Below are 23774 nucleotides of genomic sequence, written 5' to 3' on the forward strand. Positions count from 1 at the left end.
TATCATAAATATAAAATATAAAATATATAAAATATAAAATATATTAAAAAGTGTATAAAACTAAAATATATGTCTATGTACACTAAGTGAATGTGTAGGTATAACGTAACATAAATATTCTATATTCTGCTGTAAAAAATTCGTACTATGTATGAAAAACTATTTGGCTGCTGAGAGCTACTTAAAAACTAATGGGAGGCTCTATATAACTTACAACTTATGTAAATTCTAAACATTATATATTGGATCAAATGCAGGACAAGGAACATATATCAATATGATCAAAAAAGCTAGTCAACAAATACATATGTGATGACCAATAAATTAATAAAGTATAGAACTTTTCACATATCAAAGGTATATCAAAAAGTAGATTTAAAACACATATTACTCTATTCATTGTGTGAAACACATCAAATAAAGATAGAGATACCATTGCTGTTACTACCATATTGATATTCATTTATATGCCCTGGCTTCTAAAAAAGGTTTCAAAGATATAGTTTGATTCAAGCCAGGGGGTAAATGTGCCCCATCCTCAAAATCCAATCTAGTTCTGTGGTGGCTAACTGGTTCACATTATCACCCCATCTCTTATTACTCTGTACTACTTGTAGCACCCTAAAGCTAAACATATGCTGTTTATGTTCAAGAATATGTCTAGCCAAAGCATTTGTCTCCTTGCATTTCCTGATGTCATAGACATGATTATAAATCCTCTGTTTGAGTTTCCTCTTGGTCATGCCTATATAAAATGCATCACACTGCCGGCAGGTTGCTAGATATATCACATTTTTGGTGTCACAAGTAGTATTACATTTGGGAGTGAAAATGAAATCCATATTTGGATGTTCAAACGGTTGTATAGTTGTTATATACTGGCACATATTGCATTTACCACATGAAAAAGTCCCCAACCTTTTGACATTAGTATAATGTCTAGTGGTGTGCCTATCCTCCTTAAAACATAACATCCTTCTCAAATTGAGGGAATTCCTATAAGCGAACCTAGGTCTGGCCCCCACTATAGTCTTGACCATATCATCTAGTATAAGAATATTCCAATTAGAGCTAATAATATTTTTTAAGGCATTGGTGTCATTCGTATATTGCATAGTATACATTGTACCTCTATCAGAACGTTTATCATAAATCTTAGTATTAACTGTATGAAAATACCTCTCAGGTTGCTGTAAACCTAATTCTTAGATTTTTATCTTTTTAACCAAATTGACATCGTAACCTCTCTCCACAAATAAGTATTGCATATTATGTGCTTCTTTTAATAACAAATCATTGTTCTTGCATAACCTCTTCAACCTAACAAATTGACTTTTTATGATCCCTGGGAATATATATCTGGGGTGCATACTGTTGTAATTCAGTAGAGTATTCTTCCAACAGGGTTTCCTGTAGAGTGTATATTCTATATGGCCTTCTTTCATAATGGTCAAACTTACATCCAAGAAATTTATGGTTATGGGAGACCATTCCATTGTGAACCTAAGAAATTCTGTGGTTGATTCTAAATGAATCAGAAAATCTTGGAATTCCATAATGTTACCTTCCCACAGAATAATAACATCATCCACAAACCTCCTATAGAGTTTTACTTTTTTAAAATATGGATGATTGAATAGATTATGTTTCTCCCAATAAAACACCACAAGATTAGCATAAGTGTTAGCTACTGGGGTGCCCATAGCAACCCCCCATTTCTGTAGGTAATAATTATTGCCAAATATAAAAATATTATTCTCAAGGACTATGTCTAACAGCTGGCATATTAGAATCTGTTTGTCAATGCTAAACCCAGTGTCACTATCAAGAATTTCTCTTATCGCCTGCACACCATATTCATTCGGTATTGTGGTAAACAGATTTTTGACATCTAGAGAAATAAGTATATAGCCTCCAGCAGAGAAGTCTAATATCAACTGATTGATGTCATCTAATAGATTGTAAGTATCTCTCAATATAGTCGGAATTGCATTAACTATAGGTCTCAATGTATATTCCAAGAATTTCGAAATGTGGTGAGTTCTGCAGTGTTTTTCTTCATAATTAACAAGATGTGTAGGGAAGGTGTAGGAGGGAATTCTCCCTGCCAAAAATACTGTTTCTTTGTTGCATGCTCTGACAGTGTGCCTCAGAGCATGTGCAATGATGTGTTAACTTTTTTTTTGTTTTGTTTTTTCTTTTCACTTTTGTTGTGTCAGTGTTATCTATGTTGACATTTAAATGTTTACATTATTCAAAGTTGTTTCAGAACAGCTGCAGTTCTTTCGGTGCAAAATATGGCTAAGCATGTTGTCATGTGAAGAAATGTTTGAAAGCGTGTGTGCATTGAGGAGAAAAGTAGAGAAAGGCAAGATAATGTAGAATTACTGTGCAGGTTAAATTCTACAAAAAATGCACTTTTACATATGTTATTAAAATTAGAAGCAATGTTTAGTATCTGGTACCTTAAAATAATACTCATGTACACAAATGCAGATTACGTTTGTGTAATGTAAGTGACAGTGGTGATAGGCATTTTTAAAATCTTGCCAAATGCAATTTTCAGTTCTGTAATAGAAGTTTAGTGGACAGTTAGTGTGCATTGTTAAGGGGTAAGTGTCCTTTTCCCCAGTGTGGGATGCAGTGACTCTGGAGCTGAGTATGATAATTTCAAGGATTCAGTCCACTCTAATGGAATGTGGGGGATTTACATGTCCAAAAAGATCGCCTTTGAATCTACAATTAAATGAATCGAATAACTGCTTTTGATGAATTGCCCAACTGATTATTTTAGTTACAGATGGTTTGCTTGTAGTCAAATGGCAGCAGTCCTAAGGTTTTCTCCAGCTAACTATCCACAAGGATAGTTCTGATGCTGGGTTAAAACTAGATCTTGAAAGTCTTATGACAGCATGGATGAACTGTTAAAAATAAGTCAAATGATGGGTCAGTAAACTCATTACTGCCCTCTGTAGTATATATTGAATGTAGTATATACCACATACAGTACTGAGGGCATCTCTCATCCACAGTACCAGAGATGAGTTACTCATAAACAAAGCTACATGCTATCTGTAGGTGCTCAGTGCAGTACAGACTGAAATGAATGGGCTCTGAGGAGGGTTCTAATATACCAACCATTCAAACAGCACTCTGGGGCAATAGCACAGGGGATTCTGTGTCCAGTTAGGTGGCACACAGTAGTGACACAACATGTGGTACTACTACACCAATGAAACTGTTGGGAGAAGATGAAAAGCATACATTGCATAAACAGCAGAATGTGTACCATGAATACCTGTTGTGCAGTTAACACTTGGGAGACGAGGTTTATGTAGGAAAATGTAAAAGCAATGCAAACTGTAATAGCCTGAACTATATAACACCTGTCACTGTAATGAATGTTTACAACTGACTGCTGGCCAGAGAAGCATGTTGTACTACCTACATGGCAAGAATGAACTTGGTGCTTAGAAGACATAAATGTGGGGGAACATTTTACAGACCCTATTACAGGAAATGGAAGATAAATTAATATAATGTGTAAAACAGCAGCCAGCCACAGCAATTGAATATACTAGGTACATAATTATTTTATTCAAACAGAATAACAGCAAGAAAAGATCAGTTAGCAGAAAGAAGTGTTAGTTAAAATAATTTTTATGTAATGTCATGTCAGAAAACCACTGACTGATGACCAACAATGATCTGTTGTATTTAATTATACGTATGGTGATGGGATTAATTTCACCACCATTTAATCTAGTGTCCACATGCATTTTTACACATAAGGGAAATTTTGTTGATTTAACAGTGTTGGGTGGAATATGTTTTCCTATGTTCATCAGGCTGGAAGTTCCAGTTATGCTACTAGGCAGAGCAATTTTGGAGCCATTCTGTTTGTTTGCCAACACCTTTTTGATAATTAGAAAATCTTAAGCTCCAAGAAAAGTATCTTCAATTTTATTTTATGTATCTTGTACTGTAATTATAGTGTTGCTACTAATTAGTGCAACTGTTTGGGAATCTTCATTCCTTTTTGTAAATGATTTTTCCACTTGACAGGTAGCTTATTTATTTTTATTCTTTTCACTTAAGCAGGCACGATGAGTTTTATAAAGTCTTGTGGCTAGAATGGGAGACCTAATGATACAAAAAAATACATTTATACACATTTTGCTTTTACACTTGTTGAGACTATTAGTACACAGTGCAGACTATGCTGCATATGTATTTAATATAGGTTTTTATAATCAACTTTATGTTTCATTACGATAGCTATCTCACATTCATGTCAATCTTAACACTTCATGGCATTTAGAATCAATGAGGAATGCAGCTGTTCATGTATAGTAGTTGTTGGTTTTAAAACAGTTCTTATAATGACATATCTTTGTCTCGATTTATATGTCTAGTACATTGATGCCAGTATATTTTAAAAGCAGTGTTTTACAACATGAAGCAGGCAGATCCGTTACAATAATGCACTTATAGTATGTCTTCACAGCATGATCTGGGATTTAACTGTTATTACAGTAAAACAATAAACAAAATCTAAACCACTCGGCTCATATGTTGTGTGTGTGTGTGTCTATATGTGTGCAAGTGTGTGTGTCTTTCCTAGCTAGATATACAAAAATCAGAACCAAAGACCAGAAGCTTTCAGATGCACCAGATAAAATTGTCTCCTCTGGCTCCCTCCTTAATTCTTTTAGTGACCACCTCCCCACATACATTATAAGGCAGTTTAAGTACTCTGTCAAACAGCACCAATATTGCCAGGTGCTTAATCCTAAGTCCATTTAAAAGGATGCTTTTATTGCCAACCTACAGTATATCAACTGGAGCATCCTACAGCACCCCATTTAGATGTTGATATTGATGTAACACCTTTAATAAATTAGTCATAAACATGTTAAACACCTATGCCCCATTATGGACAAAAAGGGTTAAATCTAATCCAGCACCCTGACTAAAAAGAAAAACTAACATGTAATGAAACAAAGAAATATTTTTAGAAAATCTGAAAAAAAAAAAAGAAACTCACCTTTGGTACTGCTAACACCTGAGAAATTCAAATCAGATTAAAAAAAAACTACTCTCCAAACTTCCAGTGTCCTAACCAATCCAGGACTAAGCTATTCTGATCTTCCATCAACAAATGAATTCTGCCTGGGCATATCACTCCTTCACACCCATCCATAAATAACACTGCTAGTATTGATTTGCAATTTAACTACCAATGTATGGAAACTGACACCTCCCTGTCTCCTACAAAACTCAACCTCCTTCACCTCTAAATCCATCTGTCACTCCAACTACTTTCACCTTTAAGTCATTTCCCACATCCTCTATATGAAAGCTTTTCTCAAACTAAAAACAACTACTTTTTCCCTAGATTCACTACCTTATGAATACATCAGATTGGCAGGAGATGATCTGGTTCAACCCATCTCAATTCTTAAAATGTTCAGTTATTGAAAATTATGTTCCCACTATCTGGAAGAAATCATACATCCTACCACTGCATAAAGGTGCCCTCTCTTCCAGTAACTCCAGTACCAGACCCATAGCTATCATATCATGTCTAACCAATGTGCTAGAGAAAAGCATGTAGTCGCAACTCTAAACTTCTAAATTATGTCATCAGAAACAATTTACTGACCCTCACTCAACAGAGCTTCGACCCTCACTCAACAGAGCTTCTGCTAACACCATAGCACTACCACTGCTCTCCTATGTTTCAGCTCCACTGTTAATCATAATTGAAATGAAGGAAACCAAGTGTAGGTATTATTCATTGACTTGCCAAAAGCATTTTACATGATCTCCCACCAAAAACTGCTACAACAACTTTCTTCTTTAGTACGAAGTCATCACTGTCTTACTTCTGCAGGTACATCAATGAGAGTATACTGGCTGTAAAATGGGAAACTCACATTTCTCCATTTTCCCAGTCTGCACAGGTGTATCTCAGGAGTCTATTCTTGGCCTTTTGCTGTTTAATATTTTCATCAATGACCTACATACAGCTAGAAAACAGGCAGCAGTAATTCAGTACGCACTGCCAAAAGCTACAAGAGTTAAGTCAGGACTACCGGTTTTCCATTGAATCTTGACTATCCAATGCACAACTTTTTCTAAATCCAATAAAAACTGAGTCAGTACTAGTTACCACTAAACAATACTGAAAGCAAACTCCTGAAATCTACATTAGTGGAGGGAGGATTGCTGACACTGCAGTGCTGCAAAAAGGGTGTGCTGCACTACTGAGTATGCAATTCTTTGGATGAGATGTTAAACCAAGGCCCCATCTGTTAGTGGTAGCTCAGCTAGATGTAAAAGACCTAACGGCACCTATTGAAAAAAGTAGGGGTCCTTTTTTTATTTACACAACATTAAAATACACATACATTATATATTTACAAAATGTACTTATTTACAGGGCTACAGACACATATATACACATTTATGTTTTATTACTATTTATCATTTTTCTTATAACATCCTCACTGTTATTCTTCTCCAACCACAATTTAATTTTTTTGCAATACATATGCCAAAATCCATTTTCCATTAAACAAAATTTTATTCATTCTGTCTTTCAAAAATAACCCATATTTCATAAAATTAATTCTTATCTATACTTCTTAAACATTTATCTTGTTTTTTTATATCTATACATAATAATATTCATGTCTATATTGTTTATGTCATTAATATTTTCAAAATATGTCGTCACAAAATTTTTTCCAGAGTTTTACCACTCTTATATTTAAAAAAAACATGCTCTGTTATCTCTTTCTCCCCACAAAATACACATGCTCTTTCAATTTTCCTTTTATATGACATATTCACTTTACTGGTAATTAATTTATTACCAGTCTATACAGGAAATCCTAATAATATATTATCTTGGTACACCATGTTTTCCTGACTTTAATAGCTTTAATCACTTCTTGTAAATTTTTCCTATAGATTTACAAAGCAATATTGTTTCATCACATTATTATATTACACCTTTCTATATTTCTCTGTATCATTAATTTTTATTTTCTGTGTTAGTAGTTTTTTTGATAATTTTTAATTTGCAGGTTTCAATATCCTTTTTCCTCTTTTTCTTATTCTCATAATATCCCAGAACTTTTTTGTACTTGCTTTTAAACATTCTCACTATTAATTGCTCATTCTCTTCATTTACCCTTTTTAATATACTATACATGCGTAAATAAATGGAATAAACAACTGGATTTATTAATCCCAATCCCCTTTCCTCTTCACTCATATACAGCACTCCTCTTTTCACTTGGTTTAATCTTGAATCCCATATGAAATAAAACACCAGTTGTACAATTTGCTTTTCATATTTTTTGTGGGCTCATATAAAGATTTGACATGTATGCTATTTCTCCCATTAATACAGAATTCACCAGAAAAACCTTTTCTCCAAATCCTAATCTATATGTCCTCTGCAGAAGACATATTCTTTCATTTCTTTTATCAAACCCTCCCACTGCATTATAACTACATTCCTTTTCCCACATTTTGTCTGTAGCAAAGACACTTCCAATTTCACCACATCAACCAAACCCTTACTTTTACATTTATTCAAGGTCATTCCCATTTCCTTTAAACATCCATTCAGACAAAGCAGCATTTCCTTCATCCATATTTTGTTCTTAGCACTATAATTGTATTGCATGCTTATATCAAAACTACTGGAATCACCACCGCCTTTTGTATTACATAGCTAGCATCCTTCTCTTTTATAAGCTGTTTCACTCACTATCACATTCATTACCAATGCAAACAATATTCAACTCATATTCAACTCATGGAACATCCTAGTCTTATACCTCACTTCATGCATATTTCTTTACTTAGCCACCCACTAACAATCTCATACTAACAAAAACATCCTCCTAATTCTGTTACCTATTCCACACTTCTCCATAACATATCACATAGCACCATCTCTTACAGTATCACATTCCTTGCTAATATCACCTACTATAAGCTTCTCATCCTCCCTTTTACTTATAACATCCACGATTTGTTTCATAACTAGTAACAATTCTTGACATCTCTTTCCTTTTATACCATATATACTTTCTTCCATAATATCATCCTTCTTCCCATTCTCCTCTGAATTATTCTCTCAGCCTGTGTTATTTAGTGTGATAGGTCTTCATTTTTTATTTCATTTTGATCATCTTTCTTCTGTACAAATTTTAATACCCCACTACATAACTCTTCATAAACAAACCCTTCCTTCAATCAATCTTTCACTACATTTGCAAAATCCTCTCTTTGCCAATCCATCCTGCACTCCTGTATTACATTCTCAATAAATCGTTTTGGTTGGAAATTATGTCTGCTGATTATTGAATGAACTTCATACTTGTTCGTGGTGAGTCCCACAGTGTTCATCTATTGTATTCTATCTATATTGCTAAATGGTCTTAAAAACCCATCACATCTGTATCACCATCTGCTAAACCAAACCTTCCGATAATACAAAGTATTCAGTTTCCCATCCAAGTGCCCCCCTTTTATAAATTCTTTGACTTTTGTTCCACACAGTTAATTTACCACATTTGAGCACTTCCTGTATTTTTTACATCTTTCCCTTAAATTACAGTTCCCTGCAATTATAATTTGTATGTTAACTACCACAAAGTCTAATATTTGATAAAACAGATTATCTCTTTCCTTGATATTTATATGTGCATATAATGCTATAATTTTGTAACATTTTCTCTCCACATCACATCCACAAAGGTTAACCTTCCCATCCTTACCAATATTACATCCAGTATTTTTACATTTGTTTTTTTTTTTCTTCACAACAGCCACTCCAGAACAACATCCACTTCTAACTTCCATATTGTATTTCCCCCACAATTTTTCTGTTTGCAGTCTTGCTTCACTTGTCAGGATTCATTTAACAGAATAACATACAAATCACATTTAGCATGCCATTCTATTGTCACCATCCCTCTTACAGTGTTAATAATACTGTTCACATTTACTGAAAGTACTCTAAAGTTGTTGCTTTTCCTTTTTTTTTAAGTAATGGGGAACTATTTTTTTAATTTTATTTTTGTTCTTTTCCCAATTGAATATTTTTATATGTACAAATAATCCTTGATCCTCAGAATCAGATCTTCACTGGCTAAAATTAAAAAAAATATATTATCAGTTCCTTCTCCTGACCTCTCTTCTTATATACACTCTGTCTCCTCATTTTCCCCTTCATATTTCTTTCATCATTTGCAGATTTTTTTTCACCTAGTTCACCAGGTCCCCCAACCTCTTGTTGTCTTTTCTTATGTATGTTTTCTTCTCTTTCCCCTTCTTTTTCATAATTTACTGTTTGCTTTTGACAATCCATCCAAAAGTGCCCCTTGTTTTTACACAATCTGCATTCAGGCACAAACCCTCTTGCTGTAAGTCTTTTTTCCCCACACTGGTTACACTGCACATTGACACAATTATTACTTAAATGAGAAAAGTCCCCACAAAAGAAACAAGGTTTAGGCTGGCCAGCGTATCTTAATACCCATTTATGACCAGCCACAAAAACAACACTTGGTAAATGTTTCACCATGTTTTTTATTTCACATTTCAAAACAGATTAAAACCTCCTCCCTCCATTTCATAAGTTTCTCAACACTATCTACAGTTTCATACAGACCCTTCATGAATTTTTTTTTTAACATTGCTTCTTCTAGTTCTTCAGTTCTAAACAGCAAAGTAACATTCTTTTTATCATTTGAGTTACTACCAGAAAACAAATAATTTTTCCACTGATAAATATCCTTGGTGGTGCTGCAGTAGCATTGTCACCTCACTGTAAGATGCTGTCCGGTTCGATTTTCAGCTAGAGTGTCTTCTGCGTGGAGACATGCGTGAATGGGCGTACCTTCGTTGAAGGTTGTGCATCAGGGCTGGTAACTCCGCATGTAAAAATCAGCTACTAATCATTAGTGGGCCAGAGTTCCGCTGTGGTGACCCCTAACCGGGAAAAGCCAAAAGACACAAATTACACAGTTCCAGAAATGTCTTCATCAGTTTCAAATGTTAAGTCACAAAAAGTCTCTGTCCCAGCATATATAAAAGACACTATTTCTTGAGTTTTAAAACCAAGAACAGTTACCAAATTGTCTCAAACATAATATCTGTCTATTACTGTGTCATTTGTTTTCTTATTTTCACAGGTAGTCTTCTGTTCTTCTTAAATGTAGTTTTACTTACAGTTTGTTGCTGCACTCCTTTTTTTGTATGGTGCCACTGCTGTACAAGTTTTAGTTATTGCATTCTCTGCTGCCACATCACCATTCTCAGCACTTCTAAAAAAGCTACCTGCCATCTCATGCCATGAAACAGCAGAACTGTCACCTGGATCATCGTGCTCAATTATTTTTAATGGAACTCGTGACACTAGTTGTGTTATCTGTACCATTTCAACAGACTAGCTTACTTCCTTCTCCATGGAAACAACTAAGCACTGCTTATTTGTAACATTCACCACACAGGAATATCTTTTTTATTACATTCCATAACTCCATTTTAAATATTTTTTTTTCCAATTCTCTTTCCACCTCCAAACTCTCCATATAGTTTCTCTCCTTATCTATGCTGATGCTGCTTTCTTTAGGCATTTTCCTTGCTGCTGTAGGAGCCCTGTAGCACCATCTAGCAGCTACAAAGAATAGGAGGCATTCCATCGATATCCTAGGCAAATTTCACCTTGTAGTATAAATATTACCTTGGGTTTCCCGTATAAAGAGCCTACTAACCTAGAGGTACTATCCTGGCCAACAAAAGGATAAATAATAAAAAGGTTATTAATCATAGCAAGTTCTCACCATAAATAACTATATGAAATTTTATCGCCATATAAATGAATTAACAATTGTAACTCACAGAAAGCTAGGTTTCCCCTACCATATCAAACTTTACTTGTCAGATCATGCCAGGAAAACCACTGCAACAACTTTTCTCCTACGCACCACCCTATATGCTGCTCCAATATTGGTTAACCTCCAAACATTCTATTAAGTATGTTAGAAAAATGTTACATCAAAGCAGCCAAAGTTGCTGCTAACATGTCATACTGTATGTACCACTGCCTCACACTGAAACAAAGAAAATGGACAGAATTGCCAGTTTTAATTGACCTTTTCTCAAATAATCACCACTCATAATCAGTCAAGGATGTCTTTCAGGATAGTAGAATTCAGGACTACTCCTCCTCCTGTACCCTTCATTCCTCTGATAAATTACTACGGTTAATAAGTAAATCAGGCAACACTGCAGGCAACTTACTATACTCCATTTATGTCACCAAAGCTTGGAACTCTATTCCTCTCCCTCTAAAACAAATTAGCAGCCTTAAATCATTTAAATGTCTTTCTGGAGTAATAAACTTATATTTTGTGGGCATGTATTCGCTGTCTTACACTTTGTGTGCATGGACAGTTTAGCCAGGCATCTGTCAGTTTAACATTTCTTGCAATGTGCCTGCTGCCAAGTTCATAATTTGTTTGGGCTAATAGTTCCCTGTGAAAAGGCTGTTGTTTCCTGTGACATTTTGCTGCTTTTTCTTGTGTACACACTAACAAGGCTTTTGTTTTTGCTACTCTTCTTGGTGGGCTTCCTGGAAACACCCCAACCACAGAGGAACTTCAGAAAACACTTCTGGAGTCTAAGGTAGAGACTTAACATTAGCTGGACTAGGATAATCTTAGAAGTGAAAGCTGTAAAGTTTTATACCTGAACTTTTAATGCTGACAACCTGTAAGAGCCCAGATATTTGACTTAAAACATATTTGAAATGACTTAAAACATATTTGAAATACATTTGAAAGCAATGGTTAGAACATGACAACAGTAAAGTGAAAATGATAGAAATTCTAGTTGTAGACAGACATAGTGGGACTTTGTCTAATAATATAAAAAAAGGGTGCTGCAATGCAATCCTAAGACCTTTGACACACATGTAACTTTAGTAGAACTTTTACCAGTTAATGACTCAAGTGTATAAAACTAAATTGTTTGCTTCTGGCTCTAAAGTTGCAGTAGAATGTATAGCATCTACAGTGAAACAAAAAGAAGTAGTTAATGGGCCAATGTTTTTCAGATATGAGAAGATCTCATTAGGTTCTGTTCTACTAAAACTGAAGAGAATGCTAGTAGCAGAAATGTGAAAACTGAATTGCAAGTACATAGGTGAATCAGCAGTATATCATTGTTTTATCACCAACCTAGGCAAAAGTACTGGATTTCTAGATGGGAAAGTTTTTCAAACCCTGATAGACTTTGACAGCATGATTGCTATTGTCAGAAGTCCCTCAGCGTATAACCATTAATATTAGTATCAAGTAAAAAAAGTGGAAGTATTTGCATTCATGGTGATGGAAAGAAATATCCTCTTCGACATGTAGAAATTCAAACAGTCCCAGAAGAAAACGTTTAATCCAGTGGTAGCATAACCTGACTTGAACTTGGCTAATGGTGCCATGTTAGAAAAAGATTACCCCCATATTATAACATTTTGGAAAATATGGAAGTAGGAAAATCCATGGACACTACATTGTAGGCTGACATGTTTAATAAAAAAGAGTAGAACAATGGAGTGATATACCCATCCTAAATAAAAATGGCATGTGGAGAGAAATACAGTGACATTCACATAGAGGTCAAAAATCAAAATCAGTTAGCATAGAAGCTAGAAAAGAGGGTAGAACTGGATTGTAATTAGACAGTAAAAAAGATCATTTATGTTACTGAAGACCTGCTCCTGTCACAGAAGAACATAAACCAAATATTGTAAGAGATGTCAGTATAAGAAATGAAGGTGAACTGAAAGAAAAGTGAGTAAAATTGATTTAAGACAGAAATTTGAGCAGAAGCTTGTGTGAAATAGAAACGATAAGAACAGAAAGGGTAGGGTACCAAATGAGGACCCTCAGAAGAAGATAGGGTAGTAAATCCATACACTGAATGAATAAGAAACTGCAGACTTCTAGCTCCTTTTTTGTTAGTGTAAAGGGTAAAACTCAAGTAAAGGTATACTCTAGGCAATGGGTATCTGTACCTAGGGAAAAAGATAAAACTGAAGATAAATATTCTGCGATATCCTTTGCAGAGGGAGGGCAATATAGAAAATTAAAGAAAGTGAAAGTGTGGTCTTCACTCACACTAAGAGGGAGAACACGCTAAAAGAAAAGAAAGCACTCGAGGCTTGCACAAATAGCAGATACGCTGAAGCACCATTGAATTGATGGATAGTTTTGTTTAGAACTACCCTTTTTAGATGAAGAATCTCAGTGTTTTGGGGAGGAGGAAGCTGTACCTTCCATCTAAACTCAAGCTGCTGAAGAATGTTAAATGAGGTGTGGGAACAAACCAATTTATCCAGGGACATCTTTAGTGAGGAATAGAGTGAGTTAAATGCGGTAGGGGTGGGAGATTTGTTGGGGAAGTGGGTTAAGATTAAGGAAAAGAAATAGGTTTGGACAGACTTTGGGAAGGGATGGGTTAATTTGTTAAGGGAGTTTAGAAGAAGTGAGGTAGATGAAGGGTTGGAATTAGGTTTTTTATAGGACTGTAATTGGAAAGGTAATCACATTTTGGTCTGAATTTGCAACTTGCCCTCCCTCCCATTTTTTTTTTGTTATGGTTATGTGGTAGGTATTGGATGGAGAAGAGGGGCAATCTTGACCCTCTTCTGTTTCGCCTTTTGATGTTCAGTGTTGATGCAGTGCATTTTGGGGATGAAAGTGAGCTGTAGAATCCTGCTTGATTAAAAAGAATAAGTGAGTGGCGGTATGGATGCTGCTTATTCAGACAGGGTGAGCAGCGGGTACACTGTCCTGATATATGTTATAAGGATTTTCATGTTGTGGTTACAAGGGCATTCCTGTTAGAATTAAAATTTGAAATAATGTAATATAGTTATGTGTAAAATTAATAAAGGTCATCAAATATTTGGTATCATTGTGTATTATTAAAGGGGACCGGGACAAACAAATGTTGGTGGACTTCAAGGTAAGCCACATAAACTTCAAAACATCCCACTTCCAATGATACCTTAAGTAGACAAGGATAATTTCAATCTAGTGTGTAGGTGTGATATTAAAAAAGGGTCTATATTAGATCACCGAATGCTTAAAAAACTGAACGGTGATTAATCAAACCTATGTAAGCGAAAGCTTACAATGTTGAAGTGTCGGAACAGCGATTTTTTTTCCAAGGGAAAAAAATCTCTGTTCCAAATAAAAAAAAAAACAATTTCAAGCATTACGTTAACTGGGAGCCCCCCCCCCACACCCCCCTACTTAAATATACCAACTCTGTGACCATACTACAGTGCCAAAAGTGTGAAATTACCGAAACGGCCAAGCAAATACTTTCCCAGGGAAAGAATTCGCTTAACAGCCGCTTCGGTATTTTGCATTTTCAGCCTTTTATGTTCGACCAAGACGCATTCGAAAGAATGGTTTCTTTGGTCTTGTAATATAGATGCTTAAAAAAGATGTTCCTTTTATTTCTTACCCCTACTTTGTGTTAAAAAATGACCTCATATACAGTAAGCTAAGATAGTGAAGATATTCTATATCAGGTGTCTGTTCCAGACCCTGACAAGACATGTGTAATGAGAACAGACCATAGCCACATATTAGGAGATGACCTGAGGGTGGACAAAACTAAAGACATGAGTACTAGACAGAGTTTATTGGCCATGCATAATGAATGTGATAAAAACATGTCTGTGTTTCTTTTACAGAATGCCAGAAAACTATAGCACTTCCTGGATGTAAAAAACAAATTTTTCCAATGCCTGTTATAGAGGTGTCATTTGAACACAGTGCTATCTACATTTTGAGGTTGCTTGCAAAATCTAGCAATCAGTGACAGTACGTATTAGTATAATAATGGACTGTTCCAAAAACATTAAAGAAGCATTGCCTTTACCCAAAATTAATGCTAAGGCTGTTGCCAGGGAGCTGGTATTGTTATTCTTCATATGTGGTATATCTAAACAGTTGACTAACAAATTTCATTTATGTCAGTGGTGATGGATCAGTTATGACACTCAGAAAGTTGAAGATGTCAGACTAACGTTCATAGACTAATGTATTACAAAAGTTGTTCAATAAAATATTGAAGTCTATACTAAAAAAAGGTATGGACCACAGGAAGGCAGGACCTATAGTTACCCTACTTATTTCTTAACAGAAGGTGCACGGGTTTCACCTGGTTTTCCCTATGTGAACCTTTGTATGGCAGATGTCCCAGAGGACTGATTGGAATGTGAAATATGGAAAACATGCTCTAGGTAATGGGTATCTGTCACTGTTTTGCTTCAGTTTAAAACTGTGATAAAACAATAGGTAAGTTTTCAGGATAGACTAAAGTTGGTTATGCTAATAGTAAAGGATCACATGTAGAAAGACCAAGAGTTACAATAGTGAGTTTATAATAACAATCTGAATTAGGGAGTCTAACCCAAAAGATCAGGTATTGGTACCATCAACCAAGAGCACATTTCTGACTATGTGGCAAGGGCCATTGGAGGGTGTTGAAACAGTAAATTCAGTGAACCACAAGGTTAGACAGTTAGGAAAGAGAATGACAGAGCAAATCTAACATATTACACTTATTAAACTGCAAGTTTTGTCAACCAGGAGAGAGAAAGATAGAACACATAGATCAAACTAATGTACTGAACCCATGAAATGAAGGCTACATGCTGTCAATGAGCTTTGTCCTGTACTCCATTGTCTGAGTCCATCACCCTTTATTTGCCTACTGTATAACTCTGATTTTATCATTTAACCAGGCAGTGATCTAGCTAGGGCAATTGATAAGTTGAACTAAGACCTTCAATCATCTCCTGGATGGCATGTCTACTAAATACCTATAAACCTATGGGTATGGAGGAAGAACAGGGTTGAAAAAAATGTAATTAGAAAAAATATAGGTCATAATGGATAAGCCAATATCCTCAACTAAAATAAAGTGAAGGCTTTTCGTTTTGGAAATGCCTGGGCATTCCAGAAAATTTGTACCTAATTTTGCACCTGTAGTCATCCATTTGGCAGATCTTACAAAAAGAAAAGGTCTTGTCAAGGTGCAATAGTCCTTTAAGATAGACAGAGCATTTAATGAGCTAGAAGAATGTCATGTTCTGAACCGGTATCAGTGACTCCTGGTTTTACTACAGAATTTCCCCTGCACAGATGTGCATCTGAGGTAGGTTCTGGAGCAGTGTTATCCCAAGGCATTCAAGGAGAGGAGCACCCTGTATGCTATATTAGCTGAAAATGGAGCAATGCTGGAAAAATTATTCAGTCATAACAAGAGAAAAGGTTTGGCTGTATTGAGGGGATTCTAGTCTTTAAAATATTACTTTTTCTATAGGCACTCCAACCCCAAGCTAGGAATCCTCCTTGTTTCATATATTGATGTGTGATTTTAATTCTTTTCGATAAGATTGGTGTTTTAATTTCTGATCTTTTGGTTTTGATATTCTGCTTTTTGTTGTTTTGTCTTTTGGTGTACTTGTCTTTGATTGCACTGACTTTTGTATTCTGATATTTGTGTAAATGTGATGTATTGTCTTTTTAAGTTTTGTTAGCAGCATGTACTTACTAACTACTACTATCAAGTTCATCTTAAAGAATTATTATTTTTCTTGACCTGTTGCACTTCTATTTAAGCTGAGAGAAAATAATGTATTGCCTTTACTGCATAACCAGACAGATGGTTATACCGTGCTATTAGCATTTTTTTCTGGAACCACGTTACACAGTTTCATTAATCTTTATTCTCCTTCATCATTTATTACCTTGTTTTCTTGGAAATTTATTAGAATCCTTGGAGACAATTTTGCAAATAAATGTTGAGCAAATCTCCAAAATATTTTAGGGTGCCTCTAATGGCTTTGATCGGGAGTGAGATTTTTTTTCATAAACTTTATTGATAGATAACATGATAACATGATGACTTCCGCAGTGGTAGCATTGTTGCCTCACAGCAAGAGGTTCTCCCGTTCAATTCTCGGCTGGAGTGCGGAGAGTGCCTTCTGTGTGGAGTCTGCATGTCCGCCCCATGGTTGAGTGGGCATTCGAAAGACATGCGTAAATGGGCGTGCCTTCGTTGAAGGTTGAACGTCGAGCTGGCACCTCGGCATTTGTGAAAATCTACTGCCAATCATTAGTAGACCGGAGTTCCGCTGTGGCGACCCTTAACCGGGAAAAGCCGAAAGACAACAACATTGATAGATAACATGATACCAAACCATAAAAAGAACAAGAACAATTAATCTCCCAAGAAAATGTAATAGAAGTACTCAGGAATGAATATAACAAGAAATATAACGCTTGAAACTCAACTTCCCTAAAACATTATATTTACATAAAGGACGAATGACATCAATACAAGCAGGATTCTAGTCCCACTAGCAAACAAATGTACATATATATACATATATACAAATATTTCAGGAATGGCCAGTAATGCCTGTGCCTGGAATATTTGTATCAGCAAGAGGAAAAAATGCCATTGTAGCCTAGCAAAACAATCATTCCCACAAAAGGTGGTTTTAAAAATATCTAAACTTGCTTTAATATAATTTAGTAGTCTCTTCCGTGCATCAGCTACTATCTCAGAGAAACAATTAGTACATCTCTTGTTCCTATGTAATCTTCACAGGTTGTCTGATGATTCTGCACTACTCAAGAATAAACCCATACATTTCCAGAGGTGGTTGTGTCTAAATGCCCCATATATTTGAATAGAGTCTCTTCTTTAATATCTATATGAAATACTGTACAAGTTCAGATATTTTAATGTTTCATATCAACTTAAACTTTCACATCCATGGAAGTATTTTGGTATATCTCCACTACACTGTTTCCAATTTACTCATGCTAGTTTTCGTATAATGTTTCAGTATTATTATTCAATATGAGAGATTGGGTTTGCTGTAACTTACAGTGACTTCATTTGTGATTTCCCAGACTTTATAAATCTTGGATGTACTTTGGTATTCTCCTGTGCCCGACTGATCAGTTTAGTGAAGTATTTTTTTGCAGACATGCCCTGTCTTTAACTGTTGTAGTCATCCTACACATTTTAAGTTATTTGGATGCAGACTATAGAACCCTTCAGATGAAAATGAAAGATCTGAAAGATAAAACCTAAACAAGTAAGGGCCTAGGACAAAGCCCTGTAGGACTCCATGACTGTAACCTGGAATTTCACCTGTCCAGTTTCTGTATGATTCTTGCCATGTCCTATTTGTAAGCCATGCAACTATCCATCTTATCAAGATTACATTAATAACTAGTTCTTCTAACTTATTGATCAGTGTTGAATATGATCCTATCAAAGGCTGAAGATAAGTCTATATAAATAACACAATGCACTTTCTCATTTGTATATGTTATTATATTATTGAACATCATATTACAGATAGTTAAGAGATGTATGTTCAACATATGCATGTTGATATATGATTTCATGCCCCAGCCTTTACAGTTCTGATAATACTATATCAAAAATAACTTTTTCCATTGTTTTCCATAACAAAAAAGCCATTGTCTTTTTATAACAAGAAGGTAAGTTTGTGGGTCTACATGACTCTGTGTTCATTCTATTCCCCTTTCCCTTAAGGAAGGGTGCAAAACTGCATGTCTCCAATCCTGCTGAGTCTCACCATAGTTAAATGACCTATTGAATAATAGATACAATGGTGATGTAAGTTCATGCTGAAGCGTTCTCTGATCATTATTATTAATGCTGTCTCCTCCTTGTACTTTTGTTTAGGTCGAGGTTGCATAGTTCTTTTACAATATAGCTTAATTTAACTTCAGTATTTGAACTTAACTTGAATGTTACTAGCAAAATGTATCACCTCTTGGGGCCAAAAAATTGTTTAGGATTTTGTAAATATATTTATTACACTGTCAGTCAATTAGTATATTTTTACTGCTACCACATCTTATATATCTGAAAAAATGGTTTCCTATTATGATCAATATTGTTTTCTTGATCTTGGCTCAAGCTATCATTAATTATTCTTTCCAGTTTTGTTTATTTTAGTTTTCAAAGTTATATTTCAGCCTCATTTCCATTTCTTTTATTTCTTTTATACCTCTCATCTTAATTAAGTAAATTGTTCTTATGGAAATATATCTTCCTGACCTTGTGTGCCTAAATCGTGATATTAAACTTTTTTTTTTGCATTGTCAATTCCCCTTTCAAAACTTTGCACATTCTTCCTGCAGTCTCTCCACTGCATGCATGACTCCAGTTAGTTTTACGCAGTTACTTATTTTCTTCCAGTCTGTTATTAATCCTATGTGCAGTGGTTAAGCCTTCATCGTGGCAGAATTATCTAGCAGTAATTTAATCTTTATAACCCCATGATCACTGCATATCAATGGTGGTGAAACTTGGCATGAAACACCAATCATTTCATTGGGAACACAAACAATATCCTGTACTATTCCCAAGTAGGTTAGTTTACAATCTGCAACAATTGCTGTACTCAAGCATACATTACAAATAATTTCTTTACTAATGTTGTGGAATCTATATTATTCTGGTCTGCTTCTATAAATTTAAGTCCCCAGCTACTATTATTTTTCCCTCCTGTGTTTCCTTAAAGAAATGTATGACTTACTTCTAGGTCATCAGCACTTGACTTCTGTGGTCTGTACATTCCAACAATTGTAATCTGTTCCAGGGTCATCTACTGTCTTGATTATACAGTCGACAGTACTGCTGTTATCATAAAACATAATACTCACAGGTCTCATAAGAATTGTTAATCCCTATCATAACACATATACTTGATTTAAGTGTTAAGGAGCCTGTTAATGTGCTCACTAGAAAGCAAGGAAATAACAGAAGATAGAAGGTGTCCTTCCTGCAGCATAGTTACAGGGGAAGTATTTACTGCATCATCATCCACATTGGTACTGACAAGAACTGGAGTTGAAATTCTTTTCAAAACCTGACTTAATAGCTAAAGCTGGTTGCTGAGCTTTCCTAAGTCCTTCTATATACAGTTTAAGGTTGCAGAAGAGATCAAAGCTTGAATGGTCCTGCTCAGATGCTGCTTGTGTAGGCATAATCCAACAAACTAGGATGGTCTGAAAATAATTTTACAAGGATACAATGCAGATTGTTTTAAGTCTGCATTAATAAGGGAGATAATATAATAGTTAAAAACCCTCAGTGGAGTTACCGCAGCTTAGGCAGGATCATAACTGCATGCATCTTTGAGTATGTGTGTATGTTCATTCTGGAAATTTCCTAGTAAAACTGAAACCATTTGCAACACCTAATATTCTATTAGATTGTATATGTCAGCATTTAGCCCAGCAGGGCCTGGTGCATTCCCCATGGGAGTATTCTTTATTGCATGTCATCTCCTTTGCAGTCCCCTCTGCCTTTATCTTCTGCTTCAGCTTGTAATGCCTGAGTTCACTGGATAAAAACATTATTAATCTCATGTGGTCTTCATTTTGGTGTAGCAGACAGGCCATGTGTGATGGAGGGAATGATTCTCAGTACCCTTTTGTTTTTGCTTAGCACGCAGAGACAATACCTTTCCTAGCCTATTACCTAAAACCCAAACAATGAAAGCCACTCTCACTCTCTAAGTGGATTTGTGGTTACTGCTTCCTTATGATTTTAATGTAAGTATGTAATTGCTTGTATCTAGGCAAGCAGCTTTTATTTCTAAACCTGCTAATCAGCATGATTCTTAGCTAGCTGTTTTTCTACCTAGGTTAGCTATAGATCCTTTTCTGTACAGCTACCGAGACTTAACTCAACTGCACATTTTAGCTTGCAAGTGTTCTGGGAAAACTTCTTAATCGGTTGTGCTTGACTTATGCTTAGATTATGACCTTGCCCCCTGCGTTTAGGTCTGTGTGTTTTAAAATTAATGTGTATAGATACCAAGGGTTCTCCACTATACCCACTTCATCTGGAAGAATCTGAACTTTGACAGCTCAGTGATCAGTCATTAGGGCAAGTATTATATCTACTTCTTGGATAAATCTTAGGTAATTCATTGCCATGAGACTGTTTCCCCTTGGAGTAATAAAGCTAGCTTTATCTCCTACAGGGTGGAGAATTCTCCACATGGCCCTTGCAGTATCATGTATTCATTTGGATGATAGTGAATGCACTGACGTTTGGAATCCCATGAACCAGATTGGACAAAAAAAATTGCCAAAAGACACTTTTTAAGATTTTCTTTTGCAGGAGGGCAAGCCCCTCTGCTCCCCTCAGTATGGGGGGGCCAAACCCCCCCAAACTTATATATACCAACTCCACCATTACACCAATCAAAAAAAAAATGGGAATTTCCTCTCAAATGGGAATCACTTCTGGCTCAACTCGTCAACAGTGATCTCCTATGGAGGAACACCAATTATCAGTGGGCTGAACCTCAGACAATTGAAGCTCGATCATTCAGTCTTTGTCCACCAGTAGTTTAACCTATTTATTCACTGCTCCCTAGCTATTTATGCCTCTCAGCTTAAGATAAAGTTCTCTATCTCGCTCTCTCTTAAATGAGTTTAATATTGTACTGAAGTCCCAAATGATTAATACTGATGAATCTTGTATAAGCTTCTCTTTAATGGATATGAAAAGTTAATACAATCCTGTGGGTTTTCTGTGCTATATAAATATACATTTCACAATACAAACACCCCAGAGGAAGTGGCAAAGGATGTCTGTACTCCACTACACCATTACCTACTACTTGTTGCTCACAGAATTTCTTTCCCAGTGCCCCTTACAGAAAAATAACTCCCATTTTAGTAAAAACACTTACATTTAGAAGCAAAAAGATCCTTCTGAAATCCTTGCATCACCCTGATATGTCTGCATTTGACTTTGCATTCCTACATGTATATTATTTCTTTCTAAAGTTTGAACCAGCATTTCAGCAGCTGTTTCTTGGCAGGAAAATTATTCTCTCTTATATTTACATAAAGCATTTGAAAATATGTATATAAACAGCATAGCTGAAGAGAACAGAGCTGAATTTTGAAATTAGTGGCTTTTCTATTATATAACCAAAACCTCTGATTGTCTTAAAGAGTCAGTAGCAGCTGTATGAGAGAACAATGGTCCTCGCCCTAATCAGCATCTTACATACATTTCCTCAGTTAAAACAAAAAAAAAAAACACAAAAAATGTCACATAAACTATATATATATATATATATATATATATATATATATATATATATATATGAATGATATAGAAAAGTAAACTCCTTTACATAGGCAGTTGTTGACCCTTTGTCACCCTGCTATTCTTCTGTCCTTTTTTGATGGTGTCATGATTTGAATCCCTCTGGATGTTGGCATACATGAGATTAAAGCACTTTTCTATACGTTAGAGGCTGACCATACATAACTGGTCTTGTTGCTGATGATGGCCATCTCCATCTCATCTGGTAAGTGCGTAGGCAATAGCAGTTCATGTCTATTAAGAAGAATCTCTGCCATCACAGAGATATTTTTTTGGGTGGGTGGTCTGTGAATGGCTCTGTAACTTAGTCTACATGATGGACTACAGACTGTTGTGTACTTCTTTCTTACTGTTTCATGAAAGTAACCAATGGGCATCTCTGAGACTTGCAGTAGCTTTATGGCAGTCATTGGGTTTTGCTGTCTAGCCTGTCCATTAACCATTTTTCCCTTAAAATAGATCAAGTGGCTTCATGACATTTGAATACAAAATTCAGCCTTGATATTTGATGTATAAATATGCAGGGTAGTTGAAAACAGTAGATATTTTATCCTTGAGGAAGAGATCTTACAGAAGTAAAAACTCCATCTCTTCAAAAACAGTCTTGGAAGCAAAATTGTGATATAAACAAGCCTAACAGCCAATAAGAGGAAAGGGCTAACTTTCCATAGCCCCTTACAGAAAAAGCTCTGTCTGCCTAATTAAGTAGTTGACATAGTTGAAATACAGTCTGCCTTAGTAGGAATCCTTGTAGATTATGGGGTCTCAAAGGAAATTTGGGCACATTCTGCTGCGATTGTCTGTGAATAAGGGTAATACACTTCTTTGGGAACTTGTTCCTCTAAGAAAGTGCAGAAGCTACCATTTTTTATACCTTCATGGATACCTATCAAACTTACTTACTTTTACTGCTGACAGATTTCAAGATCTTGAGTGTTATTCCAGCTTCATAAAATGGTGTTGGTATATACCAGCTTGTGTGGTAACAGTGCCTATTAAGATAATATCCAGAATGCATATTGTGCTATCATTAGTTTGTTTAGTCTGTTCCCTTGTTTGATTACAGTTGTATGCTTAAGAATCCAGCTCACAAAGAAGTTTTGTTTATCTAGACTTTCTACAGTGTTGATACCATAGCTTGGTCATTTGCCCAGACACACTGTGTTAACATTGTCATTCCATTGCTACAGATTCATCCATCCAGCCTCGACCCCTTTTTCCCATTTTACATATGGGGGTTTGGGTATCACTTCAACAGTGACAATCATCTTGAGCCAAGGTTTACACCACAGGTGGCTAGCCCTGTTTTGGTAGTTCATCTGTACTACTCGCTCACACCTCTGGCCAATTTAGAATATCCAGTCCACCTACTGCATATCTTTGGAATGTAAGAGGAAACCAGAGCACCCAGAGGAAACCTAAGCAAATGCAGCGAGGATATGCACAGATGGCACCCCAGCTGAGAATCAAACTGGAGA

Source organism: Protopterus annectens, chromosome 15.part0 (genome assembly GCF_019279795.1).
Source record: "Protopterus annectens isolate FY-2018-M chromosome 15.part0, PAN1.0, whole genome shotgun sequence".
NCBI classification, from domain to species: domain Eukaryota; kingdom Metazoa; phylum Chordata; order Ceratodontiformes; family Protopteridae; genus Protopterus; species Protopterus annectens.